Source organism: Portunus trituberculatus, unplaced genomic scaffold (assembly GCF_017591435.1).
Source record: "Portunus trituberculatus isolate SZX2019 unplaced genomic scaffold, ASM1759143v1 PGA_scaffold_392__17_contigs__length_424039, whole genome shotgun sequence".
In the NCBI taxonomy this organism is placed as follows: Eukaryota; Metazoa; Arthropoda; class Malacostraca; order Decapoda; family Portunidae; genus Portunus; species Portunus trituberculatus.
The window spans coordinates 314,150-331,355 of NW_025541560.1; the positions used below are offsets into that span (position 1 = coordinate 314,150).

Here is a 17,206-nt window from a genome sequence, read left to right on the forward strand (position 1 = left end):
GCCTGCCCTCTAAACACCACTTTTTTTCTTCACACAAAACTACATGCACTACCGACATATACATTCTTCACCAAAAATAATAATAATAAAAAAAGATAACTTATGTTGTCATCTTGGGAGTCTCTCCCCAAGTATTATTTGTTCATCTTGTTTAGGGACTGGCACCTCAGTGGGACTCAGTGGCACCTCCACTACTTTACAAAGGCTGTACTTGAAGTGACGCAGGTTTTTAAGAGTGTAGTTATGGTCTAAGTACAAGATTAACGTGTCTACATTATGAATAGGAGAAAGTCTTGATAATCTGAACAACCATCTCCGTTTGACATCTACAACAAAATTCTAAAGACATCCTACCCAGACCCTCATTCTTACCTGCTGTGGACCTTCGCGTAGCCAGCCAGGAATTAGAATTACAGAATAGCAACCTCCGAGTGGTGATGGAAGGAAGAAGGCCAATGAGAAAACTGGATGGAAATAGGATCAGAACTTCTGTTGCTCACTGATCACATCATCGAGACTGCTGATGCTTTACGGGTGAGATTTCCTGCTGCCAAGCTGGTAATCTGTGGTGACTTCAACCGCTTGGATATCAGTGAAATCCTGCACCAGCTACACCTCACCCAGGTCGTGGACTTCCCACCCACCACCAGTCCACCTCGACCTTATCATGACAGACCTGAGCCAGCAGTACTCGCCTCCCAAGCCACTTCCCCCATGGGACGCAGCACCCACCTCTCCATCCTGTGGACACCCACCCCACCACCTCGGTTCCCAGGTCAACTGTCACCAGATCCCACAGGCCCATGCCTGACTCTGCCATGAGGGAATTTGGGCAGTGGCTGACACATCATCCGTGGACCGAGGTACTGGAGGTGGAAGACGTCCACACAAAATGGCGGAACTACTTCACCACCACAACGGAAGCCTTCCACCACTACTTTCCCACCAAGGACATCACAGTGGACCCATCTGATGCCCCTTGGATGACGCCCTGCATCAAATGACTCCTTCGTCAGCGTGACAGGGCTTTCCACTCTAGCCCTGACCAGTACAGGAGTTTAAGGAACAGAGTTATCAGGGAAATTAAAAAAGCCAAGGCAAGCTACTACCCAGACAAAATTCACCATCTCAAGCTTACTAACAACAGACAGTGGTACGACAAGATTAAGTCTTTGTGTGGTTTACAAAAGCAAGCCTCTTCTCTTCCCTTTGTTTCACACCTTTCACCTGACAGCGCGGCCGAAGAGATTAACGGTCACTTCGCTGCGATCTGTCAGACACTCCCTCCCCTTCACTCCACTACTCTCCCAGCCTACCTCCCTGCCTCCTCCCCTCCACCCCCTGTCCAGGAGGTTGATGTTTACAGGAAGCTTCTTAAATTTAAACTAAACAGATCCACCACTCCCACTGACCTCCCCATCAAAATTTACAGAGAATTTGCCCCAGAACTTGCCACACCCTTTGCTCTATCATCAATGCCTCCCTTTCTCAACATTCCAAATTTCATTTATTTTAATCTAAAACTTTTCAAAATCTATTCTTTCCAAGGAAGAAGAACAAACAGGAAACATCTGAGCCACCATTATGTTTCCACCACCTACAAGAAGAAGGAAGAATGGCAAGAAGCAATGTAAAGCTAAAACCATTGATTAACTTGTAATAAATAGTTGTACTCATCACAGACAGGTAATGAGACACCGTACGTGGTTACAGGTATAAATAAGCACTACGCTAACTTGCATTGAACTAATAGTATCACTATTACAGATTTAGTACTTTATAACACTACATCAACCTCCATTACTTGTACTGTCACTCTCACAGATTTAGGGCTTTATCAATTCCTCTCCTCAGACTGACGGTCTTCAGCCTCTTTCTCACCGCCCCAATGTTGCATCTCTTGCTATATTCTACCGCTATTTTCACCCCAACTGCTCTTCAGATCTTGCTAACTGCATGCTTCCCTTCCTCCCGCGGCCTCGTCGTCACTCCTATTCTATACACCTCTCTAATGCAGAGGTTAACTAGTACTCTCTCATTCATACCTTTCTCTGGTAAACTCTGGAACTCCTTACCTGTTTCTGTATTTCCATCTTCCTATAACTTGAACTCATTCATTTAAGGAATTTTCAAGATATTTATTCAATATTTTGGCTGACTTTCTCAAACCTGTTTAGGATCTGTCATCTCAGTGGGTTTTTTTTGTTTGATGGGTTTTGTTGCCCTTGGCCAGTTTTTTCCTCTTACAAAAGATATCACTTATTAAACTCAACTCCCATATATAAACTGTCTCCTGAACACTCATACTACTTGTGCCTCCCTTAGAAAGTGTTCCTGCGTCTCACCCCTTGGCAAACCTTTCCCAAGCCAGTGCAGGGGAAACAAACCAAGTCCTTTTAATTTCAAGCTGCCCAATAGATCACTCATAAAAACAACCCACTCACATACAAACAGTAAGATCATTATCAAACACTCAAATCATTACACCACCTTTGAAAATGAAACACTTCCACCCAAACAAGTTGAGATGGTGGAAATGTTAATGTTAAAGATCGCGAATGTCTTTCCTCCAATGTTTTGCTTCCATTCACCCCTTCACAAATACTACTGTTCGATGTTCACTTCCCACACTTAACCATCCCCGTGAGACATCGGCTTTCTTTTTTAGTTTAATGTCTTTGTTCTATATCAGCAAAGGTTTTATCATCTTCCACACGTTGACAGATGCATGAAAGGAGTGCACACTTCATAACAAGTTTTCACTACACACAGTTTAACAGTTTAAAATTAATCAGTATTCGTCTATCAGTTACCGTTTCCCTACAAATCTAGCTGTCTTGCCTCTTTTAATCGATAATTGAGATTCTTTTTTATGTAAGAAGAGCGCAGGTAATGGTAACAAAAAATTACAATAAAAAAAGGTGCCAACTGAAGTATCAGGGCGATGCGAAGACAAAAGGGTCAGCCAAAGCCATAGGATAAGAGTCTTGAAACCTTCCTCTTAGTAGTGTTCACGTTATAGGAAGGGACAAATATAGAAGCAGGCAGGGAGTCCAGCGTTTACCACAGAAAAAGATGAATGATTGGGAATACTGGTTAGCTCTTGCATTAGAGGGAGGAACAGGATAGGGCTGAGGGAATAAAGCACTACAGCAGATAGGATTTTCTGTTCTTATTTTCATTTCTGCATTTATTTTCTCTATATTATTTTATTTTTCATTTGTCTATTTATTTGTGTGAGTGTCTGTGTGATTCTAGTGATAGATTCAACTAGGATTAACCAACACCCGTAAAAAAAAAATAAATAAAACACACACACCGGAAAATAGTATTAAATGAAGATAAGAACCTTTTTAAAACTCCTGATTTAAGAGCAAAAGCGTTTAAAAATACTAACCTAACAAATTACCTGTCCTCAGCTAGCTCTTACAATTAATTCACCGCAACGTTGCACCTTCAGACCTCTCCTATACTCCCTACATCCGTGACCTGCCTCTCTACTCAGGACAAAACAAACTCTCTCTCTCTCTCTCTCTCTCTCTCTCTCTCTCTCTCTCTCTCTCTCTCATACACTACTCAATATAATTTCCTCACCTGAAAAAAAACGTGTAAAGTTGCTAATTATATTTTCCTTTCCATCAAATTTATAATCAAGTTGTCTCTCCCTCCTCTTCCCTCCCCTCCACCATCATCCCCACACGCCCTCCTACTCCTACCCCCAACCATGATCCCCACCACACCTTCCCTCCCCTCCACCTCCCCATCTCCCTCCCACCCCGCCCTTATCATCATCCCCACACTCCCTCCCATCCTCACCCATCATCATCCCATACTCCCTCCCATCCTCCCCACTATCACCTCCCTTCCCCTCACCTCCACCTTCATCCCTACACTCCTCCCACCCCCAACCATCACCCCACTTTCCATCCTACTCTCCCCTTTCACCTTCATCTCCCCTCCTCCCCATCCCAGGGCGCACACTAATCACGGGCACACGGGGGCGGTGGGCTAGGGGCGGCAGGAGGGGGGGATGAGAGGACAGGGGTGTGTGGAGGCGGGTGTGGTGGGCGGGGACATCAAGGGTGACGTCACGCAGAGTATTCGTGACAAGGTTACCGGTGAGGAAAAATGAGAGAGAGAGAGAGAGAGAGAGAGAGAGAGAGAGAGAGAGAGAGAGAGAGAGAGAGTATTATTTGCTATTTATTTACTTTTTTCTCTTACTTATTTTTATTTTCACTTTTTTTTATGTCTATTACTCTTGTTGTTAGTTCTTACCTCTTCTCGAAATTTGGATTGGATGTTCTCTTTGTTAATCTCATTCCTATTGCTTAGTTATGTATCATTTTTACTGTAATTATTCTCTCTCTCTCTCTCTCTCTCTCTCTCTCTCTCTCTCTCTCTCTCTCTCTCTCTCTCTCTCTCCAATCATACAGTACACGTTAAAATATCCTCCTTGAGTCTTATTTGCTATCTACTTATTTTCTTCTGTTATTTACATTATTTTGAGGCTTTCTTTTCTTCTTCTCTACCTTTTGGTCTCTTTTTTATTATGCGTATTCTCTTTTACTGTTTTAGAATCTTCTGATAGTTCTCATTTGCTATTTATTTATTTTACTATTATTTATGTTATTTTCACTTCACATGCCCACTTCTTTGTCTTTGTCTCTTTGTTTCCTCTTACTTCTTCTTCTCGTACTTACGGATATTCTCTTTCGTTATTGGCGTCTTCTGTTCCTTCTTATTGGTTATTTATTCAGTTTTTGCTACCTATTATTTTTTCATGTATCTACTTTGTTTTTAGTTTTGTTGCCCTAATCATTATTCATGTTTTTTTTCTTTTTAATTTTGAACACTCCAGTACAGGACATGTTTCCATATTTATTCTGCTTACAATTTGGTGATTTTATACAGCTTCAGGAACTTACGTGGGGATTAAAATAGTGAAGACTCTGGCCATTAATGTTATGAGATCCATTGATCCTTCCTAATGTTAATAAAATCGTCTAATCACACCCGAAACTCAAGATAAAAGTGCGTCCCAGTACTAAAGGAGTTAATAATGTTTCTATCTTTATTGTTCTTTTTCTTACCTTTAGTCATAATTCATCTATGCTATTTTCATTTTCACTTTTTTTCATTAATATTTTTACTTTCGTTGTCTTTTTTCTTACCGTTAGCTATAATTCCTTTGTTTTCGTTATTTTCATTTTTTTTTTCTTACCCTTAGACATAATTCCTCTATGCTATTTTCACTTTTTACTTTCTTATTCAGAGTTTTACTTTTGTTGTTACTCTTTCTTACCATAAGTCATAATGCCTTTGTTTATGTTATCTTTTTTATGTATGTATGTATGTGTGTATGTGTCCTTTTCTCATTGGCTCACTGGCTCGCCACTGTTCTTTATCGTTAACCTGTTATTGGTTCGATTTTCCAGTAATAGATGTGTGTGTGTGTGTGTGTGTGTGTGTGTGTGTGTGTGTGTGTGTGTGTGTGTGTGTGTGTGTGTGTGTGTGTGTGTGTGTGTGTGTGTGTGTGTGTGTGTGTGTGTGTGTGTGTGTGTGTGTGTGTGTGTGTGTGTGTGTGTGTGTGTGTCTGTCTGTCTGTCTGTGTGTCAATAAATGCGCCACGAGGACAGGTGAGGTGAAGACAGGTGTGGATAAGACAAGTAAGGTGTGGACAAGTATAGACATATATAAAGAGGACAGGTGCGTTCAGGTGAGGTAAGGTGAGGACAGGTGAGGAAAAGTATGAACAGGTGTGGCCAGAGGTGGAAAGGTGTGGACAGGTGAGGACAGGTGAGGACAGGTATGGACAGGTGAGGGCAGGTATGGACAGGTGTGACCTCCATATCCCATTACCTGTTGGGGAAAGGAAGCCGTGGAGGTTATATATTAATTGGTCATGGGTTTTGTTCGGGTCTTCATTGTTTGGTGTTGTGGTAAAAATGATCGTAATAATGAGTAATGGTAGTAAGTGATGGAAAAATGTTTGGTGCATTTCTTTCTCTTGTTTTCTGTTATCTTTTTGTTTGATGTGTACGTATAATTATCGTAATGGTTTGTTTTGTTTGAGTAAGTTAAGGTTTCTCTCTCTCTCTCTCTCTCTCTCTCTCTCTCTCTCTCTCTCTCTCTCTCTCTCTCTCTCTCTCTCTCTCTCTCTCTCTCTCACAACAACAACACCTGGGGTGGTGCTCCTGGTATTTCCCCCAAATACCTGTGGAATTACAGGTCCCACGACGTTACTAGTGATACATACAGGCGCGTAAGTGTGCATACATGGAGTAGAGCTATAGATGAAGACAGGGATTTTTGGACTTAGACGTATCTTAAGGTTGAATATCTATAGCCTTTTTCCTAAGACTCCCCTCTTGAACCGCAGTACAAACTTAACTATCGATTCAGTTAAGTACTGTAAAGCACACTACTTTGTTGACCACCTGCCTACAAACGCAATACAAGTGACTAAAGACACAAACATGTCACCAGACTGCCATACATATCAAGAAACAAGGCAAATAATACAAATGAGGCATGAACAGCACAACCAACAATCATCGCCACAGTTTCCAACAAGAGAATATCTGGACAAGAATTTCAATAAGACTGATCTCCAGAAGCGATGCCGGGAATTGGGAATAACAAAAGTGTGGGTCAACAAGGATCAGCTCATAGAAATGATCATAAGTAAAACGCAGCCATCCATCCAAACCCTACACGACACACAGCCCGTGATAGACGTGCAGCAGCCTCTCCACAATGACCCTATACCTGCGGCCGTAGCAACTGAGGCCACATCCACTCGGGAAACACAGCTGATGCCCGGTAATAAAGCACAACATCCCCACAGCGAAGATGCACAACCAACTGACACATCTCATGACGTCCTCCTGTCTCAAACACCCACAACAGACAATACGCAACAACCCTCTGCAGCAGACGACACACCGCGGACCGCAGCTCTTCCTACACGACGCACAGTCATCCCCGCCGTGTAGCAGCCAAGACGAACGCAACGATTGGGGAAGGACTCAGCTACGAGATATGGCTAAAGATATAGAAACACTCATGTCTAAGCTTGTAACAAAGGACAAGGAAGTAGAGCTGTTAAATGCACAGGTAAAAACAGCTTATTCGTTAATTCAGCTCTTCCAACAGCGTATCAGTGATTTAGAACAAGAGAACATTACGTAGAAACAACAGACAACAGGATACAACTTCACATGCTACAATACCCTCCAAGTGTCTTCTCTTGGGGGACACTAACACACCACGAGTTCTTCTCTCCGACCTGAACGACAATTGTGTTGTGAAGACTGTAACACGTGCAAATATAGACTTATTAAGAAGCTGGTTGAATGAAAAATTACATACTCTTCCGTCCGAGTGTGTCCTTCTTGGAGGATTACGTGATATCTTGGATAAGTTACCCCCTGAAGTAATTCTAGATCATTTAGGATGCTTAATCAGTGAATTCAAAGAAAAAAAAAGTGAAATAAAAATTTTTGTGTGTCAAGTGGTGCCAGTTCCAGAGCCTCAAGAAATTCAGGCTAAAATCAAACATTACAATGAACAGCTACTTGAGTGGCGAGAAAAGAATGGAATAAGTATTGTAAAAACAGAAGCAGAGTTTACGCTCGGATCAGGAAATAAGGACAAATGGTATTTTGACATAAAGGAATGTCAACCGTGTATAATCAACACAATGGGTGTGATTAAGCTCCGGAGTGTACTTGAAAAACAGTGTTCAGAATTTCGTTTATGCAAAAACTGGGCAAATATTAAAAGAAATCCATATATATCCAAGAATTCGAGGAGCAGAGATGAGCCTGGCAGCTACAGACCTCAGCCTCAAGGTACTACTCCATCCATAAGCCGCGCCACTGCACCCACACACAGACCTTCACTGCTGCCTTATCTCACTCAGCAAGGCACATACCCCAGGTTGGTAGCCCCTGCTAATTCTCCCCAAGCCTCATATTCCAGAGTATTGACATGTAATCCCCCACCATGATTAGATTCTCCTGAATGAGTCATGAATATCCATTTTCTTTACTTTAAGGGAGGAGGAAGAAGGAAAGGAGGATTAGATAGTTAAAGAGAAGTGGAAGATAGGGAAGATATTAGGAAAAAGCTTAAAATGTACTGAGAGGAAGAAGAGGAAGGAAGACTAAGAGAAGAAGATAGGAAAGAGATAATGAAGAGACTAGGACTGAAAGAATGCCAAGGAAGCTAAGAGGAGGAGATAAGGAAGAGGCCAGGGAAAGGTTAGAGCGTGCAGGGAAAGCGAGAAAGGAGACTATGGCGAGGCGGCGTCTGTGGGTGAGCCGCCACACTTCATGAAGGCAATTAGAGGGAGGAGCAATTAAATGATACGCCGCTGAGAGAAGGTGGCGGCCGGGTGTCGCCTGCCTCGTATGATTACACACTATTTGCTTAAGGAACTAAAATATGTAAAAAAAAAAAAAAAGGGTTGTTTTGGTGTTTTCAAGCATTTTATTCACCAAAACTCAGAATGGCAGGCGAAACAAGATTATACACATTATTTGTTAAAACGTCTTATTTATGTGTTTTAAGGTGTTTTATGAAAAATTCAAAAATGTCTCGATTGAAAATTTTGCATATTCATGTGATATTACATTGTTACGCTTCAAAATTATAAAAACGATGAAACTATGCCGATCTAGAGAAACGAAAAATAGTAACAAAAACGTGTTAATTTGCTGGTTTTCAGGTCTTTATGCAGTAAAACTCAGAAATGCAAGAAAATAAAACTATATAAAGAATATTTGTTAAAGGAAGCGATATATGAAGAAAACTAGGATATTTCGTTGTTTTCCATCATTTGGGAACCACAATTCAGAAATGCAAGCAAGAGAAGTCTATACGCTATATTTGTTAAAACGTCTTATTTATGTGTTTTGAAGGTGTTTTATGAAAGAAAATATCTCGATTGAAATCTTCCATACTCAAGTAATTTTACATTGTTATGCTTCAAATCTATAAGATTGATAAAAATAAGCCAATATAGAAAAGAAAAATTAAAGGAACGAAAGCGTGTTATTTTAATAGTTTCCAGCTTTATATGCACCAATCATAGAAATCAAAGTAGAGCGCGTATATAGACACTAATTGTTTAAGGAACTGAAATATGTATAAAAATGGATAATTTTGGTGTTTTCCAACATTTATGCACCAAAACTAAGAAATGCAGGCAAAACAAAAACATACACAATATTTGTTAAAAACGTCTTATATACATATATCTAAAGTTTTCTTTTTATGAAAACAAAAACTATCTCAATTTAAAATGTTGTATATTGAAGTCATTTTACATTGTTACGCTTCAAAATGACAATATCGATGACACTATGCCGATATAGTGAAACGAAACAAAAGTAACAAAACGTGTTATTTAGGTGGTTTTCAGGTTTTTATGCACCAAAACTCAGAAATGCAGGCAAAACGCGTATATACACCCTATTACTTTAAGGAACTGAAATATGTAAAAAAAAAAAAAAATGGTTTATAATAATAATGATAATATTAATAATAATAATAATAATAATAATAATAATAATAATAATAATAATAATAATAATAATAATAATAATAATAATAATAATAATAATAATAATAATAATAATAATAATAATAATAATAATAATAATAATAATAATAATAATAATAATAATAATAATAATAATAATAATAATAATAATAATAATAATAATAATAATAATAATAATAATAATATAATAAAATAAAACAATAATACTAATAAAATTATTATTATTAATATTATTGTCATTACTATTACTACAAGTACAACAACAACAACAACTACTACTACACTACTAATTCTACTACTACTACTAGTACTATTACTACTACTACTACTACTACTACTACTACTACTACTACTACTACTACTACTACTACTACTACTACTACTACTACTACTACTACTACTACTACTACTACTACTACTACTACTACTACTACTACTACTACTACTACTACTACTACTACTACTATTATTATTATTATTATTATTATTATTATTATTATTATTATTATTATTATTATTATTATTATTATTATTATTATTATTATTATTATTATTATTATTATTATTATTATTATTATTATTATTATTATTATTATTTATTATTATTATTATTATAATATTTTATTTTTTTATACCATGTGGGCTTTTCACAGGAATTTATTAAAGGGATTACTTATTATTATTATTATTATTATTATTATTATTATTATTATTATTATTATTATTATTATTATTATTATTATTATTATTATTATTATCTTCTTCTTCTTCTTCTTCTTCTTCTTCTTATTATTATTATTATTATTATTATTATTATTATTATTATTATTATTATTATTATTATTATTATTATTATTATTATTATTATTATTATTATTATTATTATTATTATTATTATTATTATTATTATTATTATTATTATTATTATTATTATTATTATTATTATTATTATTATTATTATTATTATTATTATTATTATTATTATTATTATTATTATTATTATTATTATTATTATTATTATTATTATTATTATTATTATTATTATTATTATTATTATTATTATTATTATTATTATTATTATTATTATTATTATTATTATTATTATTATTATTATTATTATTATTATTATTATTATTATTATTATTATTATTATTATTATTATTATTATTATTATTATTATTATTATTATTATTATTATTATTATTTATTATTATTATTATTATTATTATTATTATTATTATTATTATTATTATTATTATTATTATTATTATTATTATTATTATTATTATTATTATTATTATTATTATTATTATTATTATTATTATTATTATTATTATTATTATTATTATTACTACTATTAATATTATTATTTTATTGTTATCGTTATCATTATCACTATTATTAATATTAATGGTATATTTTGATTATTATTTCAATAATGATATTATCAAAAATAATAATGATATTATTAGTATTATTGTTATTATTGTAATTAATTCTTAAGAAAACCTTACCACAATATTTTAAAGGCATAAGTGAATAAGTGACTGAGAGAAATGACTGTGATATTGCCCACTGTTAGTATCATTCTTAGAGAGAGAGAGAGAGAGAGAGAGAGAGAGAGAGAGAGAGAGAGAGAGAGAGAGAGAGAGAGAGAGAGAGAGAGAGAGAGAGAGAGAGAGAGAGAGAGAGAGAGAGTTTACAGTAATTTTTAATTTCGTTATGGAATACGACTACCTTACTAGTATTACTACTTCTTTTATGTTATAGCCTATAACGCTTTTCGGTATACTTGAAGAGTGTGAGAAGCGCTGTCCAGCTTCCACCCATTAGCGGCGGGGAAAATTTGATTTATAGTGGTACCCATATTAGGGTCCATATCGCCACCAAAGCGCATCTTTTTTGAAAGGCAAATACACCTCCACCTTGAACAGGGATACCATGATGACAGGCAGGTGACTTTAAACCACTCGAGAAATGAGAAAGTTTCAAGATAACACACGGTGGGATTCCAAACTACACATGGATGTGTGCCCCATCCCACGCTCACCACCATATCCACTACTCCTTGCCTATGCTGCTTTCGCTTACTAGTAAATTTTATTGTCGATTCTCTATTCCTTGGGCCCTCAAGGCACGACTGTCTAGGAAGAAAAGATTAAAATATTTAGAAAGTGAATGATGGCTATTATGATAATAATACAAATATTCCTACTACATAAAAGGAAGTAAAGGTGTAAACTGAAGAAAGAAAGGCCACAAAGACGGAAATAAGAGAAAGGCAGGTAGGAGAAACTCAGCTACAAGTCTCTCTCTCTCTCTCTCTCTCTCTCTCTCTCTCTCTCTCTCTCTCTCTCTCTCTCTCTCTCTCTCTCTCTCTCTCTCTCTCTCTCTCTCTCTCTCTCTCTCAATGAACCTATTCTTACAGTCTCACAAAACATCCTCTCCTCTCCTCCTGCTGCTGCTCCTCCGCCTCCCTCACATCATCCATGACAAACAAGGATTTGCCGCGGTGCAAGAATCAGCCCACGATCATTAATACTCTCGCTGAACGAGAGCTAAAGGTACAAAAGTCTAATTAATTAGTAAAATTCCATCATGATTTCGAGGATCGCCAAGAGACAGACCAGTGCCAAGGGTAGACACGAGAAAAAGAAGGGACTTGCGAGTAGCGTAGGATCGGGCAGACGTCCATGCGTACGTTCGAATCCTATCATGTGCCGCCTTGAAACTCTGTCATTTGTCGAGTGGTTTAAATTTACCTACACGTCATTATGATATCCAGGTTCATGGTGGACGTGTCATTGCCTTGCACCAAAGACGCACTTGGGTGGTGATATGGCCCCTAATATGGCTACCTCTATAAATAAAATATCCTGCGCCACTAACAGTGGAAGCTGGACAGGGCTTCTCATGCATACTCTTCAAGTATATCTACAGGAGCTCTAGGCCATAACAGAAAAAAAAGCCTTAGGTCGATTGCTACTCTTGCTTATACTATTATTAGAAGTAGTAGTAGCAGTAGTATTGTTAATATTTTGATTATTATCACTTGCATTATACTTATTATTATTATTATCATTATTATTATTATTATTATTACTATTATTATTATCATTATTACTATTATTATTGTTATTATTATTATTATTATTATTATTATTATTATTATTATTATTATTATTATTATTATTATTATTATTATTATTATTATTATTATTATTATTACAAAATTTATTATTATTTTCATTTATTATTATTAATATTTTTTTATTATTATTATTATTATTATTATTATTATTATTATTATTATTATTATTATTATTATTATTATTATTATTATTATTATTATTATTATTATTATTATTATTATTATTATTATTATGTAATATTTATTAGTGTTATTGTTTTTTTCGATTGTTATTATTTTCAATAAAACCTTGGAAATATTTTCGAGGAGAGTGAGAGAGAGAGAAAGTGTTTAGAGTAATATTTTTTTATTGAGAGAGAGAGAGAGAGAGAGAGAGAGAGAGAGAGAGAGAGAGAGAGAGAGAGAGAGAGAGAGAGAGAGAGAGAGAGAGAGAGTGTTTACAGTAATATTTTTTTTGTAGTGCAATACGACTACACTACTACTATCTATACTTTTGTGCTTATGGTACAGCCTCTAGCGCCTGTAGGTATACCTGGAGTGTATGGGAAGCACAGTGACTGTCCAGCGTCCACCCTTTAGCGTACAGACAATTTTATTTATATTGGTACTCATATCACTTCACCTCCACCTAGAACATGTGTACCATGATGACATGCAGCTAACTTCAAACTACTCGAAAAAAAAAAAAAAATTCGAAGATGGCACATGGTGGGATTCGAACCTACACATGGACGTCTGCTCCATCCCACGTTCACAACCATATTCACTACTCTAGGCCTATCCTGCTTTCGCTGATACTAGTGAATTTTATTGCCAATTCACTATTAACAAAGCCCTCCAGTCAGGACTGTCTAGGGAAAACAGATTAAAATAATTAGAAAGTGAATGAAAATAAGAAGAATGGAAGCATATAGATAAAAAAGAGAGAAGAACGGAATCACGGGCGTTTTCGTGGGCCAGGGGTCTGTAAGCTCATGTGTTTGAATCTTGGCCACGGTCGGAGGGTAAAATCGGCATTCACTTGGGGTAAGGGTTCTTTAAGGTGTGGGATTTCAGATAGGTGGCTCCTAAAATACCTCTTTTGGCCCGTAGAACCCCGTAAAAAGCCCATATTGTATAACAAATATCTCCACTAAGGTATTGGCGATGACTCAGTAGAGAAGAGCCAACAGGCAGGACCCGCACGCCTGCTGGCCGCCTCCCGCTACTACACTACTAGTACTCTTGGCAGATTCTGCTTTCGCTGATACTAGTATATTTCATTGGCAATACACACTATATAGAAAATGGATATTTGAAATGGCGCTATTCCCAGGTCCATTAAGCCGGGACTGTCTTGGACCTCAAACCCACAAAACTGTACACAAAGGAGAACGTGACTTGGCCGCAGCTTTGAAAATAAAACACTACCATGATTCACGGAGCAAATTACCCTAAACATTACTAATAAATAAATCTAAACAAACATTAATTTTGCAAAAAAGCAAGTAATATAATAACACTTTTATCATAAACAACAAAATATGTAAATATTCTTTAAAAAAAAAAAAAAAAAAAAAAAAACTACACCCTACAAGAAAAGATAGAGAAATGAGAGGAATTAGACGACAGTACTCTCTGTTCTTGCCGTCAGATATCCACATCACAGCGATACAGCAGGGATGGTGGGGAACATGATGGCACTAGTAATAGTAGTGGTAGTAGTAGTAGTAGTAGTAGTAGTAGTAGTAGTAGTAGTAGTAGTAGAAATTGTTGATATTGTGTTTGTTGTTGTTTTTGTTGTTATAGTAGTAGTAGTAGTAGTAGTAGTAGTAGTAGTAGTAGTAGTAGTAGTAGAAGAACAATAAAAAATTCAATATTAGTAGTAGTGTAGTAGTAGTAGTAGTAGTAGTAGTAGTAGTAGTAGTAGTAGTAGTAGTAGTAGTAGTAGTAGTAGTAGTAGTAGTAGTAGTAGTAGTAGTAGTAGCAGTGCAGTAGTAGTGGTAGTAGCAGTGGTAGTGGTGGTGGTGGTAGTAGTGGTGGTGCAGTGGTAGTAGTAGTAGTGGTGGTGGTGGTGGTGGTGGTGGTGGTGGTAGTAGTAGTAGTAGTGGTGGTGGTGGTGGTAGTGGTGGTGGTAGTGCAGCAGTGGTTTTACTAGTAGAAGAAAAAAAGTGGTAGTAGTAGTAGTAGTAGTAGTAGTAGTAGTAGTAGTAGTAGTAGTAGTAGTAGTAGTAGTAGTAGTAGTAGTAGTAGTAGTAGTAGTACTAGTAGTAGTAGTAGTAGTAGTAGTAAATAGTAGGAAAAGCAATAGAAAAAACAGTATTAGTAGTATTTATAGTAGTATTATCATTATTATTATTAGTAGTAGTAGTTGTAATAGCATTATTATTAGTAGTAGTAGTATTAGTATTAGTATTAGTAATAGTAATGGTAGTATTGATTATAAATGTAATAGTAGTAGTAGTAGTAGTAGTACTAGTAGTAGTAGTAGCAGTAGTAGCAGTAGTAGTAGTAACCCTCTTAATAATAAGTTTATATCCGTATATCATACTATGAATCAACATAAAACCGTCTATTATCAGATGTTTGGTCCCATAGATGTTGTAGTGTGGTTGGCTAACGACTGCATTATTACTGAATTATATGGAGAGATTAGAAGATTGATATGTAGATAGAAATAGAGAGAGAGAGAGAGAGAGAGAGAGAGAGAGAGAGAGAGAGAGAGAGAGTTTAGATTGAGGGATGTGAGGGGCGCATAGGTTCGAACCCCCTCTCGGAACACACAAAAAATTCAAGGAGCATCCACTCCATCACAAAGTGTGCCTGACAAACACAGGCACGTGATGGAGCTGCCCACGAGGAGGAGGGGAGGTGAGTGCGCAGCGCCTTCCTTCTTCCCCAAGGGAGCAAGGCAGGCTTGTATGCGCCTCCTTACTCCCCCAGGAGAGATGGGGAGGTGAATGCACGGCGCCTTCCTTCTCTCCCCACTCTGACCCTGCCAACCGACACTGGCATCTCTTAAGGACCACCCTTCTGACTGACCCTGGCAACCAACCCTGGCAACTCTCAAGGAACACCCACCTAACTGAGAGAGAGAGAGAGAGAGAGAGAGAGAGAGAGAGAGAGAGAGAGAGAGAGAGAGAGATGCGGCTGCGTAAAGGCAAATTAATAAGTTTTTTTTCGCAGCCTAAGTATTTCGCAAGGCAGGTAAATCCTTGTCCCTGTGCTCTGGACGCACTCAGAGTGGTGATAGCAAAACATACATTAGAAGATTATGAGCTGCAGGAATTCCCTGCGTTAGGAGGTTTTGTGGCGCGTGACGGCGGCACGTGTGAAAGCTGCGAGTCACAGTTGTGTTGTGATGAGGAGCACCTGTTCTTAACTTTGACACGGGACCTGTACTGCCAGGGGGGTGTAGCTCAGTGGTAGAGCATTCGACTGCAGATCGAGAGGTCCCCGGTTCAAACCCGGGCGCCCCCTGCGATCACACCTTTTGACTTTTAAACAATAAGGCTTTTCGTGAATCTGGCGCTTTCGTCACGTGACAAGATGCCTGCCTGAACAGTGTGATCAGTGCAATGTTTGTGAGAATACAATGGAGAACCAAGAAATATGAATAACATAAGCCAAAATGTGTAGTAGTAGTAGTAGTAGTAGAAATAATGATAATAATAGTAATGATGATGATGATGATAGAGACGAGTCTTTATAAACTGAACTACCGGAACAAAACGTTAACGCATTTCCGCTGAGCTAACAAAAAATTAAAGCGGAGTGAACGAGTCGGTCTTTCTTTCAATTAACATTTACGCGTGGCTGCGTCAATCGCCGCTCAGCTGAGTCCTGCCTGCCCTGCTCGACGCGGGCCTCAATACGATTCGCGTTGAGCGTGCACGTCATACTCGGCCGCCTCCCACGTGGTCACCAAGGGACGCCCGTCGCTCCCAAACACCCGCACGGAGGGCGAGGGCCAGACGGGCGCCCTGTCGGTGGCCGGCGGTTCACCGGTTGTCGCAGCAAGCCGTGCCTCGCTCCTCGCACGCACGGTTAAGAGCCTTGCGGCGGGCCCGGCGCCGCCTCGTCGCGTTTGTGCCGCTGTAAGTCGCTGCGGCCACAGGAGCCTCAAGCCCGTCGCTCCCATGCGCCCCAACGTAGGGCGCTGGCCAAACGGGCGTCCCGTCGGGTGCCTGAGGCTGCTCGCTACTATCGCTGTCGTCAGGCGTGCTGGTCTCGGCGGCCGCTGCCGCAGGAGCCTCATTTCCCAGAGAGGCTTTGCGAGCGGCAGCCAGGGCCTTGCGGCGGGCCCTGCGCCTCTGTGTGGCGCTCATTTTAATGCCACTCGCTGTGACCGCAGTGGCCTCCTTTTCCGGTGAGGCATCTGTGTCGCGGTGAACGGTCGCTGTGTTGGGGAGGCAGCTGATCGGCGCAAACACGTCCAAACCCTTCTCTTCTGCCTCGTCTACCTCCTCAGCCCAGGTCTTAACAACCCTGGGCTCCTTCTCTTCCTC

The 17,206-nt window shown here is 38.2% G+C and overlaps 1 non-coding gene across 1 annotated transcript; it reads left to right on the top strand.

The window, feature by feature from the left end:
• Positions 1 to 16,106: 16,106 nt before the first annotated feature.
• On the top strand, positions 16,107 to 16,178 carry Trnac-gca. The gene has a single exon. It is a non-coding gene; the product is annotated as a tRNA-Cys (tRNA).
• Positions 16,179 to 17,206: the final 1,028 nt, after the last annotated feature.